This window comes from Pseudophryne corroboree, unplaced genomic scaffold (genome assembly GCF_028390025.1).
Source record: "Pseudophryne corroboree isolate aPseCor3 unplaced genomic scaffold, aPseCor3.hap2 scaffold_782, whole genome shotgun sequence".
In the NCBI taxonomy this organism is placed as follows: domain Eukaryota; kingdom Metazoa; phylum Chordata; class Amphibia; order Anura; family Myobatrachidae; genus Pseudophryne; species Pseudophryne corroboree.
Genome location: NW_026970361.1, coordinates 243,754 through 249,790, shown reverse-complemented (window position 1 = coordinate 249,790; position 6,037 = coordinate 243,754). Strand labels below are relative to the sequence as shown.

At 38.1% G+C, this 6,037-nt stretch overlaps 1 non-coding gene across 1 annotated transcript; it reads right to left on the bottom strand.

Moving 5' to 3' along the window:
* Positions 1 to 2,884: 2,884 nt before the first annotated feature.
* Positions 2,885 to 2,958, bottom strand: TRNAY-AUA (transfer RNA tyrosine (anticodon AUA)). Its single transcript has one exon. It is a non-coding gene; the product is annotated as a tRNA-Tyr (tRNA).
* Positions 2,959 to 6,037: the final 3,079 nt, after the last annotated feature.

Here is a 6,037-nt window from a genome sequence, read left to right as displayed (position 1 = left end):
GCTGAGGTGTAGTGGAACCTGGGAGGTTGTATCAGACCCCTGGACATGTAAGTTAAATGTAGAAGAATTGCCCGAAGGCGTGCCCACGACAACCAGGATAAAAGTCAATGATGTTTATTTTGACAAACTCCATGCATCACAGCAGTAATAAAAGAGAAACATAAAATCAGCAGAGAAATAATACAGTTCCTGGGTACTACAGGAGGACAAGGACCACAGGGCTCTGGTAGTATGAGACAGTTCTTATTATCTTCTAGTTGGAAAGTCCTTACCAGGCCCGACTGTAGCAATGGAGATAGCCCAGGATCATACTAGCTGGTGTTCCAGGAAAAGCTGGGCTGCTGTGGATAAAATGGCTGCTGTGGGTACTGGCTGAAACCAGACTGATGTAAGCACGGAGTGGATTGCTGGATGGAACCAGCCAAATAATAAATGAAGCTTGAGAGCGATGAAATATGATTGATATATGGAGTTTGAGAGCGGTGAAATAATAGTGCCGGTGGTGAGTGGTAATCTGCGGAAATGATACCGGCACTTTAAGAAGAGCTGATCTCTGCTGGAAGCTAGGCTGGAAGCAGGTAAATCTGTAACTGGAAACAGATGAGTCCCAGAGGACTGGAGAGTCAGGCTGCACCGCAGGTGGTAGACTAGAGCGGGTCTCTTTAGTGGAGGTTTGGAGATGGTAACTGGAACCTGGAAAACAACCACGGGAGAGAGACAAACTGGAACTAGGTTTGACAACCAAATCACTGACGCCTTCCTTGCTCAGGCACAGAATACTTATACCTGCAGCAAGGAAGGGATTGGCTAGGCAATTATGCAGATTACAATGGAAACAGCGGATTGGTGGAAATGAACAGGTGACAGAATCCAACATGGCTGCGCCCATGCAGACACTTGGAGGGAAGATTGGTTTGATAATCCATGTGGGAACTTTAACAGCAATGGCGGCGCCGGCCACAGTAAACAGGAGACGCCAGACTGATGAGTGCACATTTGAACCACGCGGGCAACAGCGGAGGCCGCGGCTGACATAAGCGCCACTCTGACATCCTGCATGCAGAAACTCAGGGATGGCGGCGGAGGCCGCGGGAGATGCCATTCAAGATGTAACATGGCGCCGCTGTGACAGCGTCTCAGAGTGACAGGAGAGGAGGCAGGAATGGGGACATCAGAATAACAGATGGGATCCGGTCCTGGAGCGCTGAGCCAGCCTTAGGAGGCATCTGAAAGGTAAGTTATGGCGTCCAGATACCCGAATCGTGACAGTATACACTAGAGGTCTTTCCGAACCCCCTATTCCTAACATTGTAATTTGCTTTAGGGCGCACCTCCAATTAGTCTAGTGTTTCTTGCTGCCTTTCCAATGAAGCAAGTTTAATTTAGTAATAGGTGAAAAACCATCCCATCAAAGGTGTTAATCAGAGACTTGGCTTTGTGGACACTTTTCAGAGAACAACTTTGTTAGCATAAAAGTAAAGCCAGAAAATGAAGAGCTGTTTAATCACTCAATTGGATTTTTTTGCCAGCATATTTCTTTTTCTCTGCAACCCACTGCTAAATTGTGCTTCCTAGCTGTTTTTATAAAATCACTGAATCAAATCTAACTCTGATTACATCAGAGAAGGCCAGGTACCCTACACCATTACAGGGGGTTTGAAATTTTGACTTGTCTACTTAAAGATCACCAAAATCTAATCACAAGGTCAATTATGTCCCTGAGTGGGATTGAACCACCAACCTTTTGGTTAATAGCCGAACACACTAACCGATTGCGCCACAGAGACACTTTGCAAAAAGTACATACTGACAAAGGCTAATAAGCATTTATCTAGAACGTTTCCTAGAAAAACTTTAAAAAGTCAATAATCTGGAGAGTTTTTGTAAGATGTTTCTTCCATCAACCAACGAAGAAACACATTGGTACTTTTCCATGATGAGTGAGTGCTTCAGGTTCTCTTGCACTTACATGTGCAGCAGAGTACTGCAATGGAAGCATGCTGGGCCCATAACCCAGAGGTAGGCAGATTGAAACTATCCTCTGCTATATGCATTTTTTTTTTGTTAATTAAAGTAATCCAAAACTGGGATTGATATTTTGGTTCTTTTATTTTTACTTAAAGTACAATAACTTTTACCATTTTAATTTGTTTTAATAGTATATTGCCAGTATTGTTTTCTTTCAAAAATCCACTTAATTTTCTTTACCCTATTATTAAAATGGTAATTGACAAAAACAAACTACATTGTCACCAGAAGAGCAATACAAAATGTACAAGTAATATATTAAAATCATCTTTCCAGCTTGAATTTCAATGATGCATTGGGGCAACGATTTTGTTATCAACATCTTCACCCTTAAATAAAGATTTTCTTAATTCCTTACCTGTGTGCTAATTAGATATCACCTTGTTTTCACAATAAACAGACTTCCACATGAGAAAGCAGCAAGGATGCAGTGGCGTTAATGTTTCCTGGTGTCAACCTGTATTATTTCAGTAGACATTGAAATGAGGATGCATCTTGCTGCCTTTCCAATGAAGCAAATTTAATTTAGTAATAGGTGAAAAACCATCCCTACAAAGGTGTTAATCAGAGACTTGGCTTTGTGGACACTTTTCAGAGAACAAATTTGTTAGCATAAAAATAAAGCCAGAAAATGAAGAGCTGTTTAATCACTCAATTGGATTTTTTTGCCAGCATATTTCTTTTTCTCTGCAACCCACTGCTAAATTGTGCTTCCTAGCTGTTTTTATAAAATCACTGAATCAAATCTAACTCTGATTACATCAGAGAAGGCCAGGTACCCTACACCATAAGAGGGGGTTTGAAATTTTGACTTGTCTACTTAAAAATCACCAAAATCTGATAACAAGGTCAATTACGTCCCTGGGTGGGCTTGAACCACCAACCTTTTGGTTTATAGCCGTACACACTAACCGATTGCGCCACAGAGACACTTTGCAAAAGTCCATACTGACAAAGGCTAATAAGCATTCATCTAAAACGTTTCCTAGAAAAACTTTAAAAAGTCAATAATCTGGAGAGTTTTTGTAAGATGTTTCTTCCATCAACCAACGAAGAAACACATTGGTACTTTCCCATGATGAGTGAGTGCTTCAGGATCTCTTGCACTTACATGTGCAGCAGAGTACAGCAATGGAAGCATGCTGGGCCCATAACCCAGCGGTAGGCAGATTGAAACTATCCTCTGCTATATGCATTTTTTTTTTGTTAAAGTAATCCAAAACTGGGATTGATATTTTGGCTCTTTTATTTTTACTTAAAGTACAATAACTTTTACCATTTTAATTTGTTTTAATAGTATATTGACAGCATTGTTTTCTTTCAAAAATCCACTTAATTTTCTTTACCCTATTATTAAAATGGTAATTGACAAAAACAAACTACATTGTCACCAGAAGAGCAATACAAAATGTACAAGTGATATATTAAAATCATCTTTCCAGCTTGAATTTCAATGATGCATTGGGGCAACGATTTTGTGAGAAACATCTTCACCCTTAAATAAAGATTTTCTTAATTCCTTACCTGTGTGCTAATTAGATATCACCTTGTTTTCACATTAAACAGACTTCCACATGAGAAAGCAGCAAGGATACAGTGGCGTTAATGTTTCCTGGTGTCAACCTGTATTATTTCAGTAGACATTGAAATGAGGATGCATCTTGCTGCCTTTCCAATGAAGCAAGTTTAATTTAGTAATAGGTGAAAAACCATCCCTACAAAGGTGTTAATCAGAGACTTGGCTTTGTGGACACTTTTCAAAGAACAAATTTGTTAGCATAAAAATAAAGCCAGAAAATGAAGAGCTGTTTAATCACTCAATTGGATTTTTTTTTTGCCAGCATATTTCTTTTTCTCTGCAACCCACTGCTAAATTGTGCTTCCTAGCTTTTTTTATAAAATCACTGAATCAAATCTAATTACATCAGAGAAGGCCAGGTACCCTACACCATAACAGGGGGTTTGAAATTTTGACTTGTCTACTTAAAGATCACCAAAATCTGATAACAAGGTCAATTACATCCCTGGTTGGGATTGAACCACCAACCTTTTGGTTAGTAGCCGGACACACTAACTGATTGCGCCACAGAGACACTTTGCAAAAAGTACATACTGACAAAGTCTAATAAGCATACATCTAGAACGTTTCCTAGAAAAACTTTAAAAAGTCAATAATCTGGAGAGTTTTTGTAAGATGTTTCTTCCATCAACCAATGAAGAAACACATTGGTACTTTCCCATGATGAGTGAGTGCTTCAGGATCTCTTGCACTTACATGTGCAGCAGAGTACTGCAATGGAAGCATGCTGGGCCCATAACCCAAAGGTAGGCAGATTGAAACTATCCTTTGCTATATGCATTTTTTTTTGTTAATTTAAGTAATCAAAACTGGGATTGATATTTTTGCCCTTTTATTTTTACTTAAAGTACAATAACTTTTACCATTTTAATTTGTTTTAATAGTATATTGACAGTATAGTTTTCTTTAAAAAATCCACTTAATTTTCTTTACCCTATTATTAAAAGGGTAATTGACAAAAACAAACTACATTGTCACCAGAAGAGCAATACAAAATGTACAAGTGATATATTAAAAACATCTTTCCAGCTTGAATTTCAATGATGCATTGGGGCAACGATTTTGTGAGAAACATCTTCACCCTTAAATAAAGATTTTCTTAATTCCTTACCTGTGTGCTAATTAGATATCACCTTGTTTTCACATTAAACAGACTTCTACATGAGAAAGCAGCAAGGATGCAGTGGCGTTAATGTTTCCTGGTGTCAACCTGTATTATTTCAGTAGACATTGAAATGAGGATGCATCTTGCTGCCTTTCCAATGAAGCAAGTTTAATTTAGTAATAGGTGAAAAACCATCCCTACAAAGGTGTTAATCAGAGACTTGGCTTTGTGGACACTTTTCAGAGAACAAATTTGTTAGCATAAAAATAAAGCCAGAAAATGAAGAGCTGTTTAATCACTCAATTGGATTTTTTTTGCCAGCATATTTCTTTTTCTCTGCAACCCACTGCTAAATTGTGCTTCCTAGCTGTTTTTATTAAATCACTGAATCAAATCTAACTCTGATTACATCAGAAAAGGCCAGGTACCCTACACCATAACAGGGGGTTTGAAATTTTGACTTGTCTACTTAAAGATCACCAAAATCTGATAACAAGGTCAATTACGTCCCTGGTTGGGATTGAACCACCAACCTTTTGGTTAGTAGCCAGACACACTAACCGATTGCGCCACAGAGACACTTTGCAAAAAGTACATACTGACAAAGTCTAATAAGCATACATCTCGAACATTTCCTAGAAAAACTTTAAAAAGTCAATAATCTGGAGAGTTTTTGTAAAATGTTTCTTCCATCAACCAACGAAGAAACACATTGGTACTTTCCCATGATGAGTGAGTGCTTCAGGATCTCTTGCACTTACATGTGCAGCAGAGTACTGCAATGGAAGCATGCTGGGCCCATAACCCAGAGGTAGGCAGATTGAAACTATCCTTTGCTATATGCATTTTTTTTGTTAATTAAAGTAATCAAAACTGGGATTGATATTTTTGCTCTTTTTTTTTTACTTGAAGTACAATAACTTTTACCATTTTAATGTGTTTGAATAGTATATTGACAGTATAGTTTTCTTTAAAAAATCCACTTAATTTTCTTTACCCTATTATTAAAAGGGTAATTGACAAAAACAAACTACATTGTCACCAGAAGAGCAATACAAAATGTACAAGTGATATATTAAAATCATCTTTCCAGCTTGAATTTCAATGATGCATTGGGGCAACGATTTTGTGAGAAACATCTTCACCCTTAAATAAAGATTTTATTAATTCCTTACCTGTGTGCTAATTAGATATCACCTTGTTTTCACATTAAACAGACTTCCACATGAGAAAGCAGCAAGGATGCAGTGGCGTTAATGTTTCCTGGTGTCAACCTGTATTATTTCAGTAGAAATTGAAATGAGGATGCATCTTGCTGCCTTTCC